The 26,858-nt window shown below is 36.1% G+C and overlaps 1 protein-coding gene across 10 annotated transcripts in view; it reads right to left on the minus strand.

Annotated features, from left to right (window-relative positions):
- LOC129725815 (anion exchange protein 2) overlaps positions 1 to 26,858 on the minus strand; it is a 196,062-nt gene that overhangs the window by 91,035 nt on the left and 78,169 nt on the right. Inside the window, exon 1 of one of the 10 annotated variants that reach the window (XM_055682062.1) lies at positions 558 to 657. The exons of 4 other annotated variants lie outside the window; for them this stretch is intronic. The gene's annotated coding sequence lies outside the window, so the exon portion shown is untranslated. Of the gene's footprint in view, positions 1 to 381; positions 658 to 26,858 lie in introns of those variants that run through there. 5 more of the 10 variants (XM_055682063.1, XM_055682065.1, XM_055682070.1 and 2 more) reach the window with 5 other exon arrangements.

The following is a 26,858-nucleotide window of genomic DNA, read 5'->3' on the forward strand; positions in this document are numbered from 1 at the left end:
TTTTTTTCTCTAACAAAACTCATTTCAAATTTTGTTCTGGGTTATTTTATTGATCGATGGTATACAGAAAGCTTACTAACTGAAACAAGCCTGCCGCTTGACTTGTTTTCCCCTGCCCAGCAACCCAAATTATCGGGACTGGTATGCGAATATGGTCATATAGAATGGAACTTCTGCGAGATTTATTGTTCCTCAAGCTAAAAAAATAAACCTTTTAGGTCAGTTCTGACACACACATCACATTAACTTTTTGGCCGGGCAGTGCATTGAGAGTAACTTTTCACAATTCCACCAGAAGCCCAGTTCACGTGAGCTCTCCTCTGACTGTCGCGATCTCCCCAGACAGAATTGATAGATGTGCTTTTTTCGAATTCTGCTCACATTCTTAGGGCACACTAATCTTGACTGCCACAGCTGACCTTGCCACTGGCACACTGAATCTCACTAAATCCGAAAGAAAACATAACTGTCAAAGCAAACAACCCTCCAGCACCGTTTGTCATACTCCTTGCCGAGGCGAGGGAACCCTCCTTAAATCTAGTCGCACTCTCACACACCTTTTGCACGCGACCGAATTACGTGATGTTCACCGAGCAAAGTTGCAGACATATCTGAATCCCACTAGTGCAGGGTAGTCGAGTTTTCCCGTTTTTTCACCTCGGCCGCTGGTAGGTCAGGTCAGGATTTTCTCTCCACCTTCGTTGTCGAGCACTCTCGGTCTCGGATTTTCCGACACGCTTCTGCCACGATGCTGATGGTGCTGAGGGTTGCTTTCAGAAACTGTGAGAGCAAATCTCTCGTAGCTGAAGACTACGGATAATCCTTGCTCTTGCTCGCACATTGCCTGGCACGCGAAGCACCTCGCGGTCGGACCACAACCGTGGTTAAAAGATTTAAGTATAAGCGCTAGTTATTGGTACTTATTATGCAACATAGGATAATAATTTCCACAAATTCAATTTTACAAAAGCATAAAATATTTGCTTCAGATTTTGTCAGTTTAACTGATACAACTCAAGTGGCACATTTTCTGCAATAATAAGAAAATTTGTTTGGTTTTATTGAAATTCATGAATATGTAGATACAGCGCAGCAATAACTGTAATTTATGATAGCTATAACCTAACCCAAAAAAGTTAGCTGTAAGAGACATTAAAAAAGCATAAAAGCAATGCAAAGTGTTGGTGCTACGTTCCGCTAGCAGAACTTGACCTTCTGTTTATTATACACAGACTTCGCAGCCAACTTTCAGTGTACAGGCCAATTGCGGGGCCAACGCTGCGGTTTTACTGATACATACAGTCTCTTCCGCGCTGAGATTCGAACAGACGACGACTGGCTTGTTTGATCAGCATCGTACTATCGAGACTAGGGAGGCTGTAAGAAGTATATATTTTTAAAAGTTCAAGAAATATGATTATAAATAGATTAATTAGCAGTGAAATAATCGATTTGATTTTGAATTTTGAAACCGCATATCACGAGTACGCCGGGGACGTATAAATAATACAATAACAGCTAAAATTAGCCAAACGCAATCGAATATGAGGGTGTTTTGGGAATCGCAATGATGCCCAAAATAAACTCCAAACGCCAGATGCTATCTAAAATGGACTTATACCATACCGAATATTTTCTAAATCGGATTAATACCCAGAGGTCACAAATCGGTACCCGACACCATTTTAATTTGAAGATGGCTACTTTTTATGAGTGTGAAACAGCCCGAAATAATTAAACACCGTTCAATAAACATATTCCGATGATACTAAGAAACCAACCCCAGACCAGTGCTGATAAATATCATTTTTATCGATCTATTTCGAAAATTACAACCAATCTTCACTAATTTTCACTTTCAATGAACGCAGCACACTTTCAAACACGCTAGATTTTCATCCTTGTAACGAGCTGTCATACTCTGATGAAATGTTTCATGCGCATCGTTCAAACAATTTTCGGACAAAGGTTTCACAAAACGTAACGCCAACACCTACCCCCAATGAAAATTACGAAACGCAGTAGAAAGATTTGCCTGGTAAAAATGCTCGTTTTTGGAAAGTCTCTCCAGAGTTTTTGTGTTACGCGTAAGGCTGATGTTGCTTAAAAATTAAGGCTGATGTTACTAAAAATGTCAGTAAACACATTGAATGAACTGTCATAAAGGATCAAAACAACCGTCGTAGTAGCCCAAATCTTACAATACAAAGCACATTGAATCGGGTGCGGGTATTCTACCGACTAGTAGGCTCTCACTTCTGTACACGGGCTCTAATGTCTTCGAAATTAAGACATGTCTTTACATCTGACATCCCTGTCATGACACGTGAACCAGGGTTATATTTTCCATGGGCCAGCAGTATAAATGTCACTTTGTGCAGTACTAGGGTTATATCACAGAGAACAGACAATCATGTTGATATTTAACAAAATTAAAAATCGTGAGAAAACATTTGATTCAAAATACGTCAAAACACCAACGACATCTGCCTTGTGGTGCCCCAGTTGCACTGCATAAATGTTGGCTTATCGATATTTTATCGATGCCAATGCTTGGTTTGTAAGTGACGCGAGCACCACGTAGCGGGAACATTACCGCTTACGGTGAAAATGACAATGCTTTCACACATCCTTTGAATATAGGATGGACGTCTGTTTTCTGTGGTTATATTTTCCACAGTCTAGCAGCCGAAATGTCTCTTTGTGCACTACTTGCCTTTTAATCTTTTAATTTAAAAATTAAAAAAATAAGTAGAGATCAACATACGTAGTGCCTGCAGAAAGGTCGGTCATCGATTAGTGTAAGGAGAGGCATATATTTCTTAAAAATAGAGCAGTTCCACGAAAAATGTCCCAGTTTTAATTTTTTTTTCATTTAAATTGTCATTTTTGATTTGGCTGAAACTTTGCATAGACGTTTCCATAGGCAGAAGATACCATTTTGAGCTATTTGTTTAAATTTTTGGAACACGACTCATTCTCGAGAAGCTATTGAAAAATGATATTTTGGGAAGATACACAACATGATTACAAATATTTTCAGGGCTAAAACTGTTTGTTTGATCGGTATGACGTCTTCGGCAAAGTTGTAGATAGTAATTTTATCTTTCCCAAAAAAATACACACTCCATAAAAATTTGGTTTTTCGTGAAAAAAAAGGTTAAAATAAAAATTTTGAAAGTAATTATCTAAAAAAGCTCATTTTTGAAAAAAACTGATTTTTTTATGTAAAAACAAGAAAAGATTACCTAAACAATGCAACCCGTCCAATCACGGAGGAATCAAGGAAAAAAAGTTATAATTTTTTGAAAAATTTTCTTGATTTTTTTTACAGTGTATATTATGGAAAGACAAAATTACTATCTACAACTTTGTCAAAGACACTATGCCAATCAAACAAACCGTTTTGACTGTTAAAATATTTTCAATTCCCCATAGCGTCTTCGGCAAAATTGTAGATAGCAATTTCGTCTTTCCAGAAAAAATATGCCTTTCATAAAAAAAAAATTTAACAGAATTTTATTTTTTGACGTAGGCCTACGTCTTTGTTTTTTATAATAGATTACATTTTGTCAAATTGAAAATGAAACTGGCAAATGTTACTTAAGATTTCAAACGATTATAGCAAGCGAATAGTGAAAAAAGGGGAAAAGTTCCAAGGTCAAGCTTTTCCATAAATTTCCCTCGCTATTGACTTGCTTCCCGATAACAATAACATGGACGAAATAAATTCCACTGCCTACATATTTTGACTCAACAAAGTGTTTTGGTTTGTTTGTCTTTCTCTAAGCTGCGTGGCCACGCCCTAATGGCAAAAATCTACTCTGAACTCGATACAAAAGACTGCGTGTAGAAAATTCAGCTTCAGTCTAGTTTGTCACACAATAGCGAGTAGAGTATAGCTGTTAGGGGCCATCCACATACCACGTGGACAGCTTTGGGGGGAGGGGGTCTGTGTGATGTCCACGGTCCATTCAAAATATCCAGAATTTATATGGGCAGTTGCCCAAGGGGGGGGGGGGTTAAAATCGTTAAAAAACTGTCCACGTGGTATGTGGATGGCCCCTTAGAGGTACACGACATTGAGAAACGAGAGCTGCATACGAGTCAACTTCCAGGCACAGCGGAGAGCAAACTTTATTATGCGCGGTCAAGCAAAATATTCAATGCCTCCGATGGTGCGATCATCAGCGTTCTGTAGCACGAATTTCTAACTGAAGATTATGGAACCGGTTCTTTTCAGAACTATAGATGCTTGAAGATAAAAGTCATGAGAATTTTCGCAACTACTACTAGTGTAAAATTTTCATGTATTCATGCATCGTTAGTTTTACAATAACGACGAGAAAAATTAGAAAAATGTGAAAAACGCTAACTACTGTACTATTGAAAAATATAAACGGTAGTGTTGCCTATGAACAGTTTATCGCAGCATATAATATATACATTTAGTCCTACGTCACCATTTCATACAACCCTATATACCTTGCAGTATTTTTTCAAAAAATCAACTTTTTCTTCTTGATTTCTCCTTGATCATTGTTGCATGGTTGCATTGTTTAAGTAATCTTTTGAAGTTTTTATATAAAAAAAAATAGATTTTTAGATAATGAGCTTTTTAGATAAATAATTTTGAATTTTTATTTTAACTTTTTTTACAAAAGAAATAAATTTTGTTCAGAGTGTATATTTTTTTCGCAAAGACAAAATTATTATCTATAACTTTGCCGCCGACGTCATAACGATTAAACGAATGTTTTAGCCCTTAAAATATTTGTAATCATCAATATCTTCCCAAAAGAGCATTTTTCAATAGCTTCTCAAAAATAGGACGTGTTCCAAAAAAATAAACAAAAAGCACAAAATGGCATCTCTTGCCTATAGAAACATCTATGCCAAGTTTCAGCCAAATCAAAAATGGTCGATTAAATTGGTTGCCCGAATTGTTTAATAGAACTCCCTATTTTCCAATTTCGAATGCCAATAACTCAGTAAGTTTCCAGCGGATTTCCTTTATTCTTGCAGTAATCTATTGAAAAATTAGAAAAATTAGAAAAATGTGAAAAACGCTAACTACTGTACTATTGAAAAATGTAGAGCCTTGTTTTGAACGCAGATTTCGACCAATCAGAGTTGCAAAAATAGTCAAATACCATCCAATACGGATTTAAGCTCAAGATGGTGACTTCCGGTTTTTGAAAAACGGCCAAATATAGTCCCTCGTAATCTAAGCGTTATGTCGTAATTCTACGTTAACCTTACGGTCGTGTCTCATACACAACCTCTTAAACTTTGTTATGAAAAATGAAAAACGAAAGAAGAGAGAATGAATATTGCATGGTAGTGAAATGGCCTGCAATTTAATTTAAAAATATTGAAAAAAATTGATTTGAGATCTATACTTAGGGATGTGTTTACTAAGTATATTTTTAATTTAAATTACATCAAAGTAAGAGCGGGGGCCTAGTGTGGTTGGTAACGTCTCCGCCAACCACGCTCGACGCCTGGGTTCGAATCCCACCACCGACATAGGTGTCGATGGTTGTGAGGTGGCGTGATCCACTCACAACCAACCCAACTGGTCTAGATTTAATTCTAGCCGACACCGGGAGATTTTCTGAGGCGAAAAATCTCTGGGATCACGTCTTCCATCGCATGAGGAAGTAAAGCCGTTGGCGCCGGTCCGTTAATAAACGGGTCGTGAGTTAGGGTCCTGGGTGTGGAGTCGCCTCCCTGGGCGTCGGTGATTGGCCACAACAGTGGCGGAACTAGACCGACGGAAAATAAGCGAGAGTAAAAAAAAAAAAATACATCAAAGTGGTTATTTGCGACCGCAATGTTACAGCGTATGTTTCACACAACAAAATTAGACTTCCAAAAATTTAAAAATCAAAATAAACCAAAATTATATGAATATATTACTAAAAAAGCATGCCTGATGTTCAGTTTACATTTTTTATAGCTTTTTCTCTCACTGTTGCCTCAGAATAACAAGAAAATTTATCCAGGTGATTTCCACGTGAAATTTCTGAACTCAAAGAAAAATTGTGCAGATCGTTTAAAAAAGGCAGTGAAACATTAAACTGCCTCCAACCTGGGTAAAAAAGTTCTCAAATGAGGAAAACATAATCATTTACCTGATGGGAAACGGTCTTAAATTGTGTAACACTGGAGGAGAAGGATGTTTTTTCAGTGTGATTAACCAAAAAAAGGAATATCCATACGAAAAAAGAAATTCGTAAGGAAATCTTGCCCATGTACGGTATATGGGAGAACTGTTATTTAAGGCATTTCGAGCATTTTATTATTCTTCATTTAGAATTCGAAGAACAACTATAAACAGTTTTAAAAATCACGTTTTGCTCAGAAAATTGTACTTTTTCAGCTGATATATAAAAATCAGAAAACCGTGTGAAACTTTAGGACCTAATTGACATTTTACTTGCACATTCTTCGGCTTTAAATTCGATTATTAAACTTATTTCTTTAGATCATCTGATTTGGATTGTCGGACTTTGAATGGTTCAGGCATGATACTTTTCTTAGCAAATCGTGTTATTTTAAATTTCCGTTTTCCCACTGTTAAAAATTTGCAAGAAAATGCCAAAAGTAATTAGTTATATATTTTATCTTTTTTTGCCTATATTTTTGAGGCTTTCAGCCGGCGGTTGGTTCACCTCATATATTTTATCTTTCTTGGTCCTGTAAGGCATTCTTTTTCACAATAAATAATTAAACTCAAATTGAGATCCCCCGCGTGGGCTGTTGTACCAGTGAAGGTCCAACCATAAACAGGTCAGTGCCCAACCACGCGACCAGGAGTTTTTTTTTAAGTTATGAAATATATTTATACAATTTAGCAACAATAACGCGAGTTGTCTTTTGTTGTACTAAGCAGCTTAGTAGCATCATGCAGTTCTATTTCCAGTATTCCACACCACACCGGGGAATTCAATTACAAACTTTTCCGAAATGACCTTGAAAAGCGGGGTCAGAGGGGTAGCGTTCGGCAAGTCCTTTGAACGACACACCAAACGCTCAGCAAGCCCCACGAAATAATCTACTGCTACCGGTGCACAGTGGTCCAATAAGGCGAAAAGTGGAACTTAATTTCATAGCGCCTTTCAACTTCATCCTAGCTTAATAGTGTCTTCGGAGCAATTGTTTGTATGAATGACCCGCATAATTGCAAATTGTCAAAAATATGAAAAGTTTACTACACTAAAAATGAAAAAATTAACTTTTTTGTGTTAAGAGATAGAAGAATAGTTAATTCAGCAAAGTTGTAGTAAATTCAAAAATAAGAAACTTTGTTGAATAAATGAAAATCCTATCTCTTTTCGGTACAAAGTTATAAAGTACACTACATGGAACTTATTTAAAAGTTAGTTTTTTGTACTTAACTTTTGTTAGATGCATTTTACACGAAAGTGTAGCTCGGAGGAATTGTTATGGCACACAAAACACACATTTTTGCCGAAGACCATATATCTCCAGGACTTTTCCTTACAAAGTTATATCATATTTTAGCTTATTTTTTCGATAACTTCAAGAACGTATAGGTTAAAAAGGGGCAAGTGGAATCATGATGTCAATACTTTTCCTTGAAGTTAAGCTGAAGTACTATAAACTTCTTTAGGTTCCATTTGTCCCAATCCACCCATTTTAGAGTACGGCGAGCATATGTCACAGTAGGTTTTCATATATCAAAAATACTAACTTTTTTGTGTTGGGAGATAGAGGAATGGTTTTTTCGGCAAAGTTTTAGAACGTAAAAAAATATGAAACTTTGTTGAACAAACAAAATTTCTATCTTCATTGGGAACAGAGTTACAGAATATTTCATGTAAAAGTTACTTAAAAGTTAGTTTTTTGTATTTAACTTTTGTTAGTTACATTTCACAAGAAAACGTTGTTCTAAAGAAGCATTTGGGCATACAAAATACAAGTTTTTGTTGAAGGCCACACATCTCCAGGACTTATCCTTACAAAGATATAGCACATTTCAGCATATTTGTTCGATAATTTTAAGAACGTATAAAGGAAAAAGGGGCAAGTGGAATCATGATGTCAATTCTTTTTCTCTAAGTTTAGCTCAAGTGCTCAAGACTTCTATAAGTTTCATCCGTCCCAATCCACCTAATCTTTATTCTATACGTTGTTGAAGTTATCGAAAAAATATGCTGAAATGCGCTATAACTTTGTAAGGAAAAGTCGTGGAGATGTGTGACCTTCAACAAAAACGTGTGTTTTGTATGCCCAAATGCTTCTTTAGAACAACGTTTCCTTGTAAAATCTAACCAACAAAAGTTAAATACAAAAAACTAACTTTTAAGTAACTTTTACATGAAATATTCTGTAACTCTGTTCCCAATGAAGATAGAAATTTTGTTTGTTCAACAAAGTTTCATATTTTTTTACGTTCTAAAACTTTGCAGAATAAACTATTCCTCTATCTCTTAACACAAAAAAGTTAGTATTTTTGATATATGAAAACCTACTGTGACATATGCTCGCCGTACTCTAAAATGGGTGGATTGGGACAAATGGAACCTAAAGAAGTTTATAGTACTTCAGCTTAACTTCAAGAAAAAGTATTGACATCATGATTCCACTTGCCCCTTTTTAACCTATACGTTCTTGAAGTTATCGAAAATATAAGCTAAAATATGATATAACTTTGTAAGGAAAAGTCCTGGAGGTATATGGTCTTCGGTAAAAATGTGTGTTTTGTGTGCCATAACAATTCCTCCGAACTACACTTTCGTGTAAAATGCATTTAACAAAAGTTAAGTACAAAAAACTAACTTTTCAATAAGTTTCATGTAGTGTACTTTATAACTTTGTACCGAAAAGAGATGGGATTTTCATTTGTTCAACAAAGTTTCATATATTTGAATTTTCTACAACTTTGCTGAAATAACTATTCTTCTATCTCTTAACACAAAAAAGTTAATTTTTTGATTTTTAGTATGGTAAACTTTTCATATTTTTTGATAATTTGCGATTATGCGGGTCATTCATACAAACAATTGCTCCGAAGACACTATTAAGCTAGGATGAAGTTGAAAGGGGCTATGGAATTAAGTTCCACTTTTCGCCTTATTGGACCACTGTGCGGTGGTGTGTGATAGCACAACATGTGAACGAAACGTGCTTCTTCTCATTATAATACCGGCGCACCGTACTGTGAGAGGAGCCGAGATTGAAACTGGAACACGCACAATCGAGAGCGAGAGCCGCTGGGTGGGTGACTCTCAGCGAAGGAATTTTCCGACGATCCCCGTCGCCGCCGATGAGCATTCGTTCGTACGGGGTACATAAGTTGACGTATTGCTGAGCTTTTCTTGATTTCACATTCACCCTCTCTGCTTGGATGCGATCGGTCTGTTTCGCGCGCTCGGAATTTCGACCGAATCGGCGGCGACGACGGCTGAAGTTTGATGTTTGCAAACACGTTTTTTTCCTGCTGCTAAATTATCTATGCCATGTCTGTAAGATAAACAAAGTGCGAAGCATAGTAGCAAACACTTTTCTTGAGTGCTCCCAGGTCGATGTTGAAGGAGTTCGTGCGTGTCAAAGCGGTTTAGCGAACTTCAACGCATTTTCCGTCAATTTGCGTTACGATGTTGTGGAACGATTTAATTAACTCCCCCTACTGTATAAAATGTTGATCTTGATATCTTATCGAAAGCGATCCCTAGGTAGAGTAAACATAAAAGCATTAGATATTTACAAATAGCACGATTTCTAATTTCTTTTCATGACAACAGCCAGACGTAAAAAGAGCGTTCGTTCCGAAAAATTATAAACGGGAGAGCTTAGTCCCATTTGTCCCATAACACAACCGGATTAGGGTTAGTAATGCTGTGCACGTTTACCATACTAGATACGCAAAATGTACCATTGCAGCGTAACCACCACTGCCAGGGGTCTAACAGGGTCGCTTAGCGGTTGTTGACTTGTCTAATATAAATTCCTTTTGTTAATGCTGTCACGATGGCTGGTTGCGAATGTTTCTGTATCTACAGAAGTCTTGCTAAAGGAACCGAGAAAAACACAAAACCCTGTATCACCGAACGTTATTTTCTACCCACTAGTAGAAAAGGTGGGTGCGTAAATTCTATTAGATGCTCAATTACTGTCAGCTTGTTTCATCGGTGTCCTGCCACATAAGCAGGATGCCGTTATTACCACTGTGGCGTGATGTTTTTATTCGATTATTGTAAGCGCTTTTCGTTAGTCGGTATTTGCTTCGTGCCCGCTTCCCGGTTGTATTGTGACAGCTAACCGTAATTGATAACGGATTATCTTCTTCTAAAGTATTTAAAAGCAAACCGTAGCATAGATGAAGCGCGATTGTTTGGAATGCTTTTGTTCCTAGCTATTTGGGCAGCTTTTTTACTACCACATATATAAGTACGAATGATTAATTAGGGTTCAATATCACCATTTCAGTAAAACAAATCCCTAAAATCATCAAAAATTTATTCTGTTTGAACTTTAAAAATGACAACTTTTTCTAGTGGTATTCTCGAAATTGACAAAGATTAATGATTATATTTAATTATAGTAGCTGTCGCGTTACCCCGCAACGCAAAAGTGTTGAGTTGAAAAAATCGATTTTTCCCGTTCAAGGTTTTCCTACTTTTTACTACTTGATTCGAGGCAAAGTTCAAAGATAAGTTTTATCTCACCATGTTTTCGCACGCCAACAAGTCTCGAGCTACAGATTTTCAATCACTTCTAGCGGAACTTACCTGGAATGATGAATAAAAAGCAAAAAAATCGATTGTTGGAAGATGGATAACAATATGCGTCCGATAATATTGAATAACACAATCAAAAACCATTTTTTTTATCTAAACTTCAAACAGGAATAAAACAGAAGATATATTTAAAGATACAAATTGTTGCTTGAATTGAGTCGAAAGAAGATACGTTGAAATTGAAAAAAAAATTGTGTCTTCCTAATAACACATTCAATGGAGACATCTGAAATAAATAAGTACTGTACGCCTCCTTCTTAACAGAGTCGTTAGGTCGCTATATTTCATATATTTCAAGTCACACCATTTTCGATTCTTTTGAAGCGGCAAAAAATTCCGCGTGATCCCAGAGATTTTTCGCCTCAGAAAATCTCCCGGTGTCGGCTAGGATTGAATTTAGACCAGTTGGGCTGGTTGTGAGTGGATCACGCCACCCCACAACCATCGACACCTATGTCGGCGGTGGGATTCGAACCCAGGCGTCGAGCGTGGTTGGCGGAGACGTTACCAACCACACTAGGCCCCCGCTCCACAGGAAAATACTTCCAAAATGTTATTATTCTTGTAAATAATTGCTAAAAAACCTAAATTAATCCACCTAGCGGTCAGACCCAGCCTTTCTCATTCAAACTTATTATTTGTAAAAATAGATTTACAGGAACGCTTCAATCCAATAAATGTGTATTTACTTTTTGGGTTCTAAAATAATGATGTTGTAATAGAAGTATAAAATATGAAATTTGACGTAATGTAAATGCTCAAGAAATAGCGAAATAAAAGAAATGACTCTTAATTTCGAACAATTCAATCACGAGCGATACTGGGAACATTGAAATGGTACGATAACACATTTATATTATATTGTGGCCACATATATTGATCAAAGCAGGTATGGTTTATAATAGCCTTTGAATTTCTTTTCTTTCCATAAGTTTTGAACCACATATCAAATTGTTATGAAGTTTGTTATTTGTAAGTTTGAGAGATGACTCGTTCGTATGACACTAGTGATATTCAAAAAGGTCTTGTAATCTTTGAGATAATAGAATTTCGTTGTTTTATTAACAATTTAATACATAACGGTTGCTTAGTTCGATTATAATCAAATGAAATGGGAACGTATAGGGCAGCCAAACTTTGAAACCACGTGTTCAATCATAATTCATCAGTTAACCCTTAACTAGCCCGTTCATCTGATATCAATATTATTCAAATCGGTTGTGCACTTTCTGAGCTAATGAAGCTTTGTGATTTTCACAATTCGGTACATTACAGAAGTTACAGTTCAATTACAGTAAAATTCAATTGGGTGTTACGAGGCAGCTAGACCATTCATTTGACACTAATTTCGTGAAAATCGGTTCAGCCATCTCTGAGAAAAGTGAGTGAGTTCATGTATTCTTCGGAATTAGTTTCTTTTCATAGCTGGATTTCACTTTTTTAAACATAACAGACAAAGTAATAGTCCGATTGCAAAAAAATCAATAGGGTCTTATGAAGTAACTAGACCTTTTATATGACACTGATTCTGTGGAAATCGGTTCAGCCATCTCTGAGAAACATGAGTGAAATTAAACAGTCTTCAGAAGACGTTTCTTTTCATAACTTTTGAACCACATGTTCAATCTATATAAAATTCAAAAGTTAAGGGTTTTTAGGATAGCCCGTTCATTTGATACCAATATTGTTGAAATCGGTTGTGTGGTTTCTGAGATATTGATGTTTCGTGATTTTTACATTTTTAAACATAACCTCTGAAATAAAAACCCAATTACAATGAAATTTAATAGGGTCTTATGGGGCAACTAAAACTTTCATTTGCATATAATTTCATTGAAATCGGTCCAGCCATCTCTGAGAAAAGTGAGTGAAAACAAAAATCTGCACAAACACACACATACATTAGGGCGCCAATCATCGTATGGAAAAAAAGTGACCAGAAAATTTCAAAAAAAAACCTATACAAAATGTTCACCTGCTCGAAAAAACACCCTGTGCAAAATTTCAGCTCAATCGGACTTAAAATTGGGTGGCGCAAAGCGATTGAAGTTTGGCTTTTTGAAAACCGAAAAATCACGTACGTGAAATTTCGGTTTTCGAAAATTTTTTTTTGATGCCAAATGACTTAAAAACGCATGAAACGTCGAGAAGTGGTGTCATCTGAAAAAAAAAAATTTCGCAAAACTTGATCGTTTTTTCAATTGTGGAAGGCGGAGTTCAAAATGTTTAGAATTTATCTTTTGAAATTGATCACTAGTCTCTCGAAATAGCTTGTATAATGATATACACTATAACTAGCATCGAATACATTATGTTTCATTAGGGTGGTTCATTTATTCGACATAGGGTGGTTCATAATATCGTGTAAAAATAAGTATAAAATGAAAAAAATCACTTTTCACTGGATACCAATAGAAAAATTCCTGAAAATATAATATTTGTTATATCATTGTCTTTAGGGTGGAAATGTTGAATTGGAAAAATTATAAGTAAAATGGCAAAATATTACAAAACAAATTATCTCAACCAAAATTAAGATTGTGTCTCGTGGAAAATGTTGAATGCTTTCATGTCATTTGCAAAATCACACACGGGAGGTACATGGAATTTTGATTTTTGACAAATGTTTTCGATTCCAAGTGTCTTAAACTTTTGAATGAAACGGTGGAAACTGATGGAATATGTTATATTACTTTGTTTGTAAAATCTACTCTCTAAGACTCTTGCACTCGTCTTTCGAATGTTGTACCAGACAATTTATTCGTTTTATTTACCACTGTTGCCGCAGCTTCTGGCAACGCTGAGCCTGTCGCTATCGGAAATTAATCCCTCGATCGAGTATTCGATCCCTGCGCAGCCGACATCAAAAAACGGTCTTTGACAGACGGAAATAAAACTTCAGTGTCATTAAAAAAAGAAGATCAGAGATGCTTAGAAGTGTGGCAGAAAACGTTTCTCTTATTAATACACATTAATACAGTATTTGGCAATTTCGATCTAATTTTCACTTATATAAAATATTTGTAAACGTAAGTTGATCTTAATAATACTCTTATTACAAATTAAACCTAAAGTAAATGTAATTCTTACAGTAAACTATTGAATAAATCTACGGATCTAAATTCCAACCTAAAAATACGAGCCTACACAAAATTGTAAGTTTTGATTAAAATGATTAAAAATACGCTAATAAATATAATTCTAGCTTTAGCTGATCGAGAACCTTGAGTTTCACTGCTGAAAGACTGTGTAGTCCTTGTTCGTTTGAACAACCACAGTAATGTCCTTTGCCAACACTCGATTGAACACACAGTGCTCTGGCTTATATAATCGGACAAAAGACTGTATCGATGTTATTCAGTGATAATGAGAGTATAGGAATCTCAATCAGACAATTGACTCGTTGTTTCTGGGTTTGCGTCGGTTCCCGCATGTTTACGCTATCAAAACAGACACTTTTTGCTTTCTCGTATCTCGGCAATCTATAAATCTTCGCATGTCGTCGGGTGTTTCAAGATGACTGAAACAACCTATCGACCTATTTAATTACCTTTAGTAGGTTCGAATAGTCGGTTGTTGGTATACGGGAGCATACTTAAATGGCATAGCTTTCTTGGGGAGGAGGGGTATCATCGTTTTGTGATAAACTGTGACAAGGGCGACGTAGCATTTTTTATTTAAAATGCTGTCAAAAGTGTATGAGTGATACATAAATTGAATTTGGTACGATTTTTTACCAATATTTTTTTATAAAGGTTAAAGCTTGTATTTCTTACGTTTCAATCGTGCATACGCTATCGTACGTTAATCTAATGCTGCTTTTTAGAGAGGGTAGGGTTGCAATTTTGTGACGAAAGAGAGGAGGGGGGGGGGGTTGTGAAAATCATGAAAAAATGCTACGTCATTTAAGTATGCTCCCTCAGTATTTGTGAAACAACCGATCGATCATTAGGCTTCAAAAATGGTAAACTCCATCGACAATATCATACTGAATCGATAAAAGGTCATTTGAGTGTATATTTCTGTCGTGGAATTTGCCAGATTAATACCATTCAGAAAAACATGACTCTAAACATGTTATTACACATTTACATTAATTACACATTCGCATTAATTACACATTTACATTATTACATTAATAGGGTGCCATTTTGATATATCGAAAATAGTGAAACAGCAGAATAAAAAATTTCAAATGCTTACAACTCTGTTACCGCTGAACGGATTTTAGTCGATATCAATCGTTGGATAAAGAACAAATTTCTCTAGTTTATAAAAGCATTTTTTGAAACATATTTTCATAGCCAATTTGATTATTTGATTCAACCAATCGCAATGATACAATCCAAGCATTTCCCCAGCACAGTTGACACAAAAGTATACAAATGATTTGACTTCGTAAACGATTTGCTGTTTTTGTTGTTGCTTTGTTCGCTAGAGTGCACAACGACACGCCCACCGTAAGTATATCTGTCATTAGTCACTTATGAAAGCTAGCATGCAACAATTTAGTCTTCATTGTTCATACGATCACTGTAGCAGAAGGATGATTTACTGTAAACGGGATTGACCAGTAGCAAGCAGACTTGACGCATCGCAACAGGCGACGATTCTATGTTTGTATGTTTTTTTGCTGCAAAATACACTCATTTGATTGCAGCATTCCGTAGCGAACGGCGCCTTGTTTTTTAGTGTATCAAAATTTTTCAATTAAAGTAGTTATTATTTTTCTGGCACTCATCAGAGCGTTGCTAATAGTGATAAAAACATTGAAATCTCGCTTTATCTTCAAACTGTGTTTTTATTGTCTTTATATTGTGACACACCAATGACATTTTATAACTTATTTGACTAACGATTTTCTCGAGTGATTTGTATTACACAAGTTAAGAACGCAAATAAATAAAATTCAATTATATCGACATAGGGTGCGGGACTAGTTCGTCAGGGGTTTTCTTCGTCATAATTTTTGCTTCATCCTTATGAGAAATATATGACGAAGAAAACCCCTGCCGAAGTAGTCCCACACAATATATTCTCTTCACTTTGCTTATAGATTAGGCTGTCCCAAAAAAAAATCGATGTTGTAAAAGTCAAGGTGCTCAGTCCTAAATTGAAGGATAATGTTATTTTTAGCATTTTTGTAGGATATTTCGTCTTTCTAAAAAATTGTTTTCAGGTTGCCCAAACGTGATTCATGAAAAAATGACTTTTTCAGGCTAACCACTTTTTTGTACTTTTTTCAAATCTGTTCGATTCCTACGTTTTTCCATAATTTTTTTTTAATTTTGTGGGGTTGTTTTTGAATATTTTGCATGGTTTAGTTCAGCATTGCATTCAATTATTTGACTCACTGACTTGACACTGATTTGACTCAATGGGATCGAACATCACAAAAAAGTGGATTTTTCTCACAATTTTTAGATAAAACCCTTCAAAACACTTTTTTTTACATCTGATGGAAAACCCTATTATAGATGCAATAGCACCAAAACTGCCGAGTTGACAGAATGCGCGTTGACGACTTTTGCTGTTGATCATTTCGAGCCACATTATATATTAGTTCAGATTGGGCCCTCAGCTCACCAACATGTAGCTTTTTAATTAATAAGCGTACCGAACAATCCGGGATCGTAACTCACATAATAAATGATTCAATAACAACAAGAAACAAATTTCAAACATAATTCAAACTAGCTCGATAGTTTAAATATGATCCCATTTAGTGGAAAACCATTTTAGCACCACTTTCTAATCGCTAGAAATGAATGTAGAACTGCATATTTCATAATTGGCAATGTAAGAAAATTCAGCATTGCTTCATGAGCCTGTATGTGGCCTTGAAAAAGGGCAATTGAAATTTGTATTTGGCAAGAGTAACGAAACTATTCACTTCGAGCTAGTGTATTTCGTAACAGCTTTAGCTTCAGACCCAGCGTACTTGGTTAGCTTTTCTGGTAACAGCAATAGTACGGGAGGCTAAACTTGGTAAAACCAATGCGCAGCGCAGCCCAACATTTTTTTGACTTTCTTCCATAATACAGTATGCGTGGCCCCACCCACTGGTCGCGATAGTCCTCTTCGTAGGTATTCAAGATAACCGCACGGGTTTATGTTATCACATCATCATTCATTCGTCCACTGACTTTCGCACGGTTTGGGTGTATACTTTAAAATCGGTTCCAGTTCACAATAATTCTTCGTATTTCTCGTGATTAAGTTCTTATCACGTAGGTGGTAAAAGTAGAAGAAGACTCACAGCCAGTCCCAAGGCTGCTAACGTCACGGCCAGTAGGCAAGTGGCAATTCACCCTTTTAGGGACGATCGCTTGCTTTCAATTGAAGCAGTTAATGAGATTTTCACATCTCAGCACTCTATTGTAGACGATAGCTTACTATAAATAGCAAACGTCAACGCTATTCTTGAAAAGTCAATTAGAAGCTTCGTAAATACCTACTTATAGAGCACAATAATAAATATTAAATATTTATAATAAATATTTTTAAATAAGTTTATCATTTTCTCGTGCGAACGTGCTTGGATGCAAATGGAATAAAAATTAATTGTTATAGATACCCAACCAAAAAGCGCATTAACAATATACAAGCGTTTGTTCGGGTTGTTTGTTCGATAATTGAGCTGTTGAGAAAATTACATAAGTTACTTGATTTGAACAAACAATAGTAGACTTTATGACTCATTAATGAAACACTCTCACCAAAGCATTTGTTAATACCAGCCCAGCAAACAGTTGTGTTATATAACAGATTATTAAGCTGTGGCACAGCCAAAATCAGTCTACGTTAGTTATGTGGTCGTATCTTGCACACAACTTACTTTTGTTTCGATCGAATCTTTAGAAACATTCAAAAAGGTGCCATTTGCTTCAATCAATTTTCTTGATCGGTCGAATTTGCATTTAATGTTAATGGTTCAAACTTAGCAATTTTTGAACGCGTTTTTTTGCTATCAAATTGTCCAAAGAACGTGTTAGGAACGTAATAAAATGTCTATACATTGCATTATTGCTCACTTTAGGTAATCCACAGTTATTGATAGAAACAATCATGGTTAACTTTGTATGCAATTAATTATGTCGAAAAAGATGGCGATTTACTTGAAATAAAAGACTTTTCTTTAAAAGGTATTTGATTGAAAGTGTGTGTAAAACTGATCTGGGCATTATGTTAGTTTTGAAAATACTAGTCTAGAGGAGTATTCTTGCATTTCCGACTATTTATTCAGCTTTCCAGAAAACGACAGTTACTCTCTTAGATTCGAAAATGGCATTGGGTCTATGAAAGTCATCCCGATTCCAAAAATATTGCAGAGTATGTGTCCGATTTTCGTGGATTTCTTGAAACAAGAAATCGCCATCTTGAATTTCAACATGTCGTCAGATGATTATTTTTGTTATCTAGTCGAGATTGCGGTTTCGGAAATATCAATTTCAGGGGTATTTGAATATTTTCCAGAAACCGGGAGAGGCTATATGGTCGATTTTGGCCGATTTTCAGAAACCGGCGGTCGCCATACTGAATCTCAATGGACGCGACGCAACTGTTTGTATTAGGAAAGTTGTTTCCGTCTGAATTTTGAGCAAGAAATATTCTGTACAATATATACCAAAATGCTGTAGAACTCTTTGGAAGTAGGTTTAGTAACATACCTTTTCCGTAAAGGTAAACATATATTCATTTCGCAATCAAGATGACAGATTTATTAGTTTCTGTCTAGACCAGGGTATTAATCAATCTGACGGCTCATTTCAGCCGTTTTCCGATCAAGGCGAAACCAGAATTTATTACTATCTATTCTGGTAGAAGTTCACATAACTTTTACTCTTCTACTGATTTTTGCCTAACTGTACTGTTTTTCTATCCCATGGAATAAGTGAGATAGCTGACATTGGGCGAAGAAATCCGCACGCTCAGGGCATAGAGTAGTGTACCACAAGGTGACCCCTTTTTTTAGGGAGCTTTCTCATACTTTGGCAGTCATCACAAGCCACTCAAAGCTTCTCTCAAATTGTTGGCAGTTACCAACGCTATGTACTGTAATCCAATGCAGCAATCGTGGATTGTTAATAGCAAGTGAACTGTGCCAAAAGAGAGAAACGAAATGGAAACTGATTGGCTGGGATCACAATCAATGTCAAGTTTAATGGAAACCCTCCGGAAGGCTACGGGTTTTCAATTTGTATGTAGAAACCCAATTTATTTTATTTGCGAAAACCGCTTGTACTCTCCATCCAGACTTTCACTGTTTGACCCAATGAAGTTTGTTATTTACCAATGTGGCATTATTATTTGTTGGTTGTTTGTTTTTCCGGCGTCAACGTGGATGCTGCGTTTTCATTTCGATTGTAAACTGTGAGGTGGCCTTGGACAACCGATACGAGTGCAAAAATAGAGGAAATTTAATTTCACCTCTTTTTATGCCTGATAACAAAATTTTTATAGAAACAATGCCATGGCGAGACATAACAATACGACTAATTTTAATTTATTTGCCACGTCACTAACCTTCCGAGCAAGGTCTAATCTTTTAATTGGATTATGCCACTCATTCCGTCTGGACCTATCAAGATAAACGCCGACAGCTTATTTCGATTGGACTTCCGCAGTACATTATCTATTTAGCTACTACGACTAGTAAAGTGCTGGCCAACAATAGTTACAGCAATCAATCATTAAAGGATGCATAATTGACTCCTACCTCCCACCGATGACAGGAAAACGTTTACCTGCAGTTGGTGGTGTAAAAAGAGGTAAGCATCGGCCGGCCGTTGGTTGGGTGCTTCGCTCAGTTAGAAGTAGTTTCGTTTTCTCACACCGACCGTCACGGGTAATGGAAACTACGAGTACTTTAAAAGGGATGATAAAAAAGTTTAAAGGGCAACATTATTCTTCGAATGGTTAATTTTTTTTGTTTCAAAGTCATAAACGTAGCTTTTAAAGTGAACCGTGCCGGATATAACAAACACCCCGAGAGTGGTTTCAACATGGTATTAAATATTTTATAGCAATCCCCCATCCTGATTTTAAATGTTTGACGATATTTCGATATTGTAATGAGAGGGCTGCAAATCTGTAGTGAATAAACAAAAATCCAGGGATATCGTATGTGCTCCTGCAAACTTGGTGGGTATTAGTTTATGCTTCGTTTTTGTTTTCAAATCCATTCTTAGCTTTGAATGAAAAATTTAATTTGTTGCTGTTTTTTCGAGCATTCCAATGCTTTAGGAATCTGTCGTAAATCTTGTTCGCAAGCGAAAAATCATTAAGTAGAACATTAGAACAAAGAAAAAAAATTTTTTTGAGCGGACTTATTCAACATGATATTTTCTTTTTCTAACGGTTTACCAAGGGTGAGAACAAATTATAATTTGAAACAAATAGTAATGATGCATAGAACATGATGAAACGTTTTGATAAAGAAGTAAGCGCGGGGACGAGAAACTTTTTTCTTGCTCTGGAAGCAAAGCATCACCAAGCGACGAGAGGGATATTATTCGTGTTTTTGTTCCCGTAACCTTTCTAGGAAAAACTTGTCCCAGTGTTTTGTGTTTTAAGTTGTAAAGAACGTTTCGGGTGAATTAATATTAAAAGCGAGGTATGTAGCACTGCCGAAATAACAAATAATTTAAATGCATCTGAAGAGGGAATTTCAAAACGCGATTACTTTTGTGCAATGGCTCCCTGTAAATAAATTGAGTGTTTTTTATTGTTTTTGCAATAATATAATAATTTTGCAGTAATATAATAAAAAAAACGAATTGTGCAGTAATATAATAAAAAAAAAAGTTTTATTTTATTTAATGTAGGTACTGTAATTTAACCGAACGATTCATGATTTCTTTGCAGTGAGGACTACTGTGTTAAATTGTCTTCAATCATATTTTGGTGTCGGCAGGCACATATTATTCAAATTATTCTGACTCACGTTGCATTTCGCATCTACTGAGTTTCCGGGAATCGATAATTTTTTTTTTTTTTTTGCAAACCAGAAAGGTGCAAGAATACTTACCAAAATTATAATATCAATCTCACTGTTGCGTATTCTCCAAAATGCAAAAATGCTTACTACTTGAACTAAGTTGGTACATCTTGTAACTTCGATTTTGCACACTCTGGGCTATCATGCAGGGCCTCAATCGCCAAAATCTTTGCTCGAAGAGGATCTAGTAACTGAGCCGGCCGAATACAATTCAACCCAGGCTGATAAAATCTCGTTGGGAGAGAGCAGTTGTACTATTCCATCAAATTGGTTGGGTAAAAAAAGGCCTCCCGTTACAATCGAGGTGCGCATTAATCTTAAGATTTGTCCGTGTTGCTGGTTTTCGCGGCATTTCGCGGTTTTTTGTTAATTTCGCGGCCGATGCTGGATTTCGCGGAATTCGCGGCTTCCGCGAAATCGCGATTTACTACTGTCCCTAATCATAGGGTAACGCGCAGTTCGCATATAACTAAACAAAGGTTGTAATGTTTGGTTGGGTAATAACGGTTCGGTAATATTAAATGCTCCATGCTATGGTTGAAGCACTGATTTTTACTATAGCACTAATTTTTGCTATTCTCATGTTAATTTGATAGTTGTAAATAAGTATGATCAATTTCAATATTTTTCGTTATAACTTCTTACATTATTCCACAAATTAACACAAACTTTACTGAATAAATGCGCTTATTCAAATTCTACTTCTTCCAGTTCAGTACACAACTTAGTTTTTAGATAATTTGCAAGCTAGTCAAATAACCAAAATTTTTTTACAATAGCTGATGACCATCATCGACACTTTTGTATGAAGTGTTAGAAAAAGAATTCGCTACTGCAATTACAGCACTGATACTGATACTGATACAATTTGACTGCCAGAGAGTTATATGTGGCTAATACTTTCTGTTTGATAATTTCCGGAATTTGTCCGGCCAATGATATCACCGTGGGTGAAATGAATAAGTTTCTGGAACCTTAGAGGTTTTCTTTTTAATATAATGCGAATAGTTTGATAGTTAGGAATAAACTGGTGTATAATTGATCTCTCAAATTGGTTTTGTTTACTTGTAATGTATGTGTGTGAGTGTGCGTTTATCTAGTTCCTTAAATTCTATTGCGTTTAGGATAATTGTGGATTAAGAGTAAGTATGGTAAGTATCAATGTATATAATTTCAGGTATGTTATAATTTGTTTCTTCAAGTGGTGTTTGGTGAGTGTACATTGTGTAAGCTACAATAAAGTGAGTAGACTTTTAATCATGTTTCAACCAAAGCATAAGATCCGCAACACTTTCCTCCTCCAGTACTGGTATCATTATCGGTGGTTCGGGTTCCGGAGAACTAAACAGTGTGGCCAGTGAATTTCATCTTCATCGACAATTTAATTGTTTTGAACCATACATCTATTTGCTTCCAAGACTTTGTAATTGTGGTAGGCAAAATGGCCCTGACAAAACTGAAATAGCCAGAACATCATATCTTTGGATGTTATTTTTTCAGTGCGTTATTTGCATGGTGTTCAATAAGTTCGAAACAATCTTTCATCGTTGTGTAGCTGTGCACCATGTGCATTCTGTGTATAGGTATTAGGGTGGGGAAAAATGATCGATTTTCCAGAACCAAGTTTTTTTGGTTCCTTTTGGGATCTCAAACAACCCTAAACTTACCTGAAATCGATTGGTCTTGTCTCCGCTTGGCGCATTGCATTTCAAATTTGTATGAAAATTTATATGGGAAAACCTACTTTTTTGCATTTACCTTTCTAGAGAGCTCAATAATGCTCTAATAATGCACTACATTATGTACAAGTATAGTATTTTAGATGCCTAACAACTTTGCCAAAGACACTGAAGAGCTAGGATGTCCATGAGAAGAGCTATAGCTGTTCAAAGTTGAGTATGTCGATTTAAATGCAGAAAATCTTCTTTTCTGCCAACATTACCAATGTACCGGCATCAGTAGGATTCCCATCAGAAGTAACCTGTCGTAACGAGTTTATACACTCAGCTGGATCAAGTAAACAAATTTAGGTCAATATTCTAGGCGTAGATAGAATCTACAACGTGTTTCACATGTAACTTCTGATGGACATCTGACTGTCGCCGGTACACTGGCAGTGTTGGCAGAAAAAATGGTTTGCAACATAAATTTCGACATACTCAACTTTGAACAGCTCTAGTATTTTTTTGGCTCACCCTAGCTATTTTGTGTCTTCGGCCAAGTTGTTAGGCATCAAAAAACCTACCGTTTGAAGTCAAAAAACCTATGGTTTGAGCCATTTTGAGCTCTTTAGAATGGAAAATGCAAAAAAGTTGGTTTTTCCGTACAAATCTCCATATAAATTTAAAATGCAATGCGCCAAGCAGAGACAAAACCAATCGACTTGCAATAAATTCAGGATTGTTTGGGGCCCCAAACATAACAAAAAAAACTTGGTTCTGGCTTTCTGCTATCAAATTTCGTTTTTTTCATATAACGAGTCCCCACCCTAATAGGTATTGATGTCAGCTTTAGCCTCGTATATAGGCTAAGCGACGCACCATGTGCCATCATGCGACTTGCTGACATTTGTTGTTTGTTCATATGGATCTGGAACGAAATGCCGATAGACCACCCGGACGAACACATACGATTCGCATAGATTCTCTAGGATTCCTCTAGGATTCTTGAAATAAGAATCGTGAGTGGGAATCCTCCGGATCGTGTTTGCGATTCCCTTCACGATTCCGTCACCAAGTTATAGATATCCTGGGTATGGATTCTCTGCGTGTTAGTAAGGGCAGGTGCGTGCCGCGTGCAAGTTTTTTTTGAAAAACTGCTTAAGCTCGTGTTAAGAAGGTGTGCTCCCAGCTAATATGTCGTAAAAACTCTCAATAAACACTTCTTCATCAAAAAATTATTCAGGTAAGAATATTATGAACTAAGATCATTTTTACGCAGTTATTTTGCACGTATTTTTTACGCGAATTTCGTAATTTACGCGTTTTTCCGCGGATTCCGGAATTACCGGTGGTTGTTTTCCACGCGGATTTTCCAGAAAAATATTTTTGACGCGGTATGCTTTCATTGGTTCTTTATTTTTAAATACTTTATTTAGAGTGTCAGATGAGTTTACATAATCCAAATACTGAATATTCACTGATTTGGCCTACCCTTTCAATGATTTTTTTTTTATTTTCAGCTCAATTCACAAGCGGAAATAACACTGCTATTGATTATTTTTCGAAAGTATTTAGCAGAAATGATTGAAAACGTTTAGCAAATGAATTTTTTTTTTCACATGGATTTCGGAGTTTACCTACTCGGATTTCGTGCTGTACACTTTTACGGATTTCGGAGTTTACGCGGTTTTTTAACGAGTATTTTTTTACGCGCTACGTATCCCCTGTTTAAAAAAAGACTCGAGCAAAAATGAAAAAAATTAACACATTTTTTAAATGTATTTGAACTTATTGAACACCTTGTAGAGTTCTGAACTCGACATAATTGGGGTTTTCAGTTCTTCGCGATAAATCAATGATATATTTTTAATTATTTTTTGTTCTATTGGTTGAGCAAACGATGTAAATTACTAATTCGGCTCTCATTGCATTGCACTGCTCTCCCTGCTCCCAATACGTTCGGTGCACAGCCCGACAGCCACTGACGACAGCGTACAAATACGGCGCCAAACGAGCTGCTATTATTCATCTCTTTATGTCTGTTGGTTCTTCCAAGCTGTCGCACTGTGGTCCAGAAATGAAAAAAGGTGGTCAAAAGTCATTTTCTCGTAAACGTTACATTTTAGAGCAATACTGTCTTCGGGAAAGTTTTAGAGTAAAAAAAGACCCTTCATTGGACATTAACAGATCCGTGATGAATCCCCCTACAAGTGAGATAAAAAGAACATTTTCTCTAAAAATCAATATTTTTTATCGCCGTCTTTGGCAAAGTTTTCCAAAATAACAAAACAAAAAACTTTGCTGAAGACACTAGGTAGCTATTTCTCAATCTTACTGAGCTATCTGATTATGTTCAATGATGTTTTAAAAAAAGGTTTTGCCGTTAAAATTCATATTTTATAGCACTATACCTCTGATATTCTCACTGAACTTTTAAAACAACATCAGACCCTTATTTTTAATATGTTATATCAGACTTTTATTTACGATAATAAGGTTTCTATCAATTTTTCTTGCCAAAAAGTTAACTTTTGACAAGTAATTTTCGATTTTCTACCGTTTCCCAACACATCCCACGGCAAGATTACCACCGATTGAATTGTCCATGTGCTCTGCACACACGGCAGTTAAAATTTCTTGCAGAATTTAGCAAAAACTTATAAAATCATGAAACAAAACAACTTTACCGTAAGTTCATACATGTCATGTTGGTCAATAGCGGGACTTTGTTGGAAAAAAACATAGCAAGCTTGCATTTTTACGTTTTGATGTATGTTTTGAAGTATAATCGATGCATGTAAACACGTGGTTTTTAAAAAATCAATTTTCAGCTCAAATATTCCCGAATAGGTGCACCGCTCATATAATTTATCTTCAGTAGGCAACAATAATAATTAGCTATTGTTTACATGCATTGATAATACTTCAAAGGATGCACCACAACGTAAAAATGCAAATCTTGCTATGTTTTTTCCAACAAAGATCCACTATTGATCAACGTGACATAAAGGAACTTACGTTAAAGTTGTTTTGTTCTATGATTTTATAAGTTTCTGCAAATTTCTGCAAGAAATTTTAACTGCCGTGTGTGCAGAGCACATGGACAATTCAATTGGTGGTAATCTTGCCGTGGGATGTGTTGGGAAACGGCAGAAAATTGAAAATTACTTGTCAAAAGTTAATTTTTTGGAAGGAAAAATTGATAGAAACCTTATTATCGTAAATAAAAGTCCGATATAACATACAAAAATTGAGGGTCTGATGTTGTTTTAAAAGTTCAGTGAGAATATCAGAGGTATAGTGGTACAAAATATGAACTTTAACGGCAAAAACTTTTTTTAAAACATCATTGAACATGATCAGATAGCTCAGTAAGATTGAGAAATAGCTACCTAGTGTCTTCAGCAAAGTTTTTTGTTATGTTATTTTGGAAAACTTTACCAAAGACGGCGATAAAAAATATTGATTTTTAGAGAAAATGTTCGTTTTATCTCACTTGTAGGGGGATTCATCACGGATCTGTTAATGTCCAAAGAAGGGTTTTTTTTTTTTACTTTAAAACTTTCCCGAAGACAGTATTGCTCTAAAATGTAACGTTTACGAGAAAATGACTTTTGACCACCTTTTTTCATTTCTGGACCACAGTGCGATGCAGTGCTAATTTCAATTGAGACGCTGAAAGAAAGGAAAGAGTCTCTCTCTCTGTCACTCTCTCCGTCGATTGAAATAGTCATTAGTTTCATTTGAAACGATCCGATGAACAACAGACGGGAAAGAGAGAAAGAAGTGATTTGTTGACAGTAGCCGAAGGAATTAGGTGAAATAAAACTGTTCGAATCGAAATGACAGCGCGAGTATATCAGTTTCATTGTTTTGTTTCGAAAATGTAGAGCCCTGGTGACGAGGGACCAGGCTTCTGAAAATGGCTGTAAGACAGAGATAGTACATTTCAAACTAATCAGGCACTCATTGTATTGCAAAGCTTTCCCTGCCCCCCATACGTTCGGTAAACAGTCCGACGGCGACTGATGACAGCACACACATGCAATGCCAAACGGGCTGTTATTTTTCATCTTCATATGAATGTTAATTCTTCCAAGTTGTCGCTAATGAAATCCTTCGGCACAAATCCGTGCGGGCTGTCAGATGATTATGATTCACGAGAGTGAGGCCGATGCTCTAATGTAAGCAAGACAGTGTGACACACGTTTTTTCTCGTGTGGGAAATAATGTCAACACTGAGAAAATATATGAAACGATTTGGTTCGTGTTCATCATGGCATCGGTCTAGGAAAGAGGAGAAAAGAAGGAGTGCGAGTCAATATCATTGATTACAGCCGCAGCCGATCAGCAGGCTGTCAACAGCGGATGCCAAACCAACAGGAGAATGAGCTGCAACAAAAGAGCCCTTTGTACAAACATCGGCAT

Source organism: Wyeomyia smithii, chromosome 2 (genome assembly GCF_029784165.1).
Source record: "Wyeomyia smithii strain HCP4-BCI-WySm-NY-G18 chromosome 2, ASM2978416v1, whole genome shotgun sequence".
Taxonomy (NCBI): Eukaryota; Metazoa; Arthropoda; class Insecta; order Diptera; family Culicidae; genus Wyeomyia; species Wyeomyia smithii.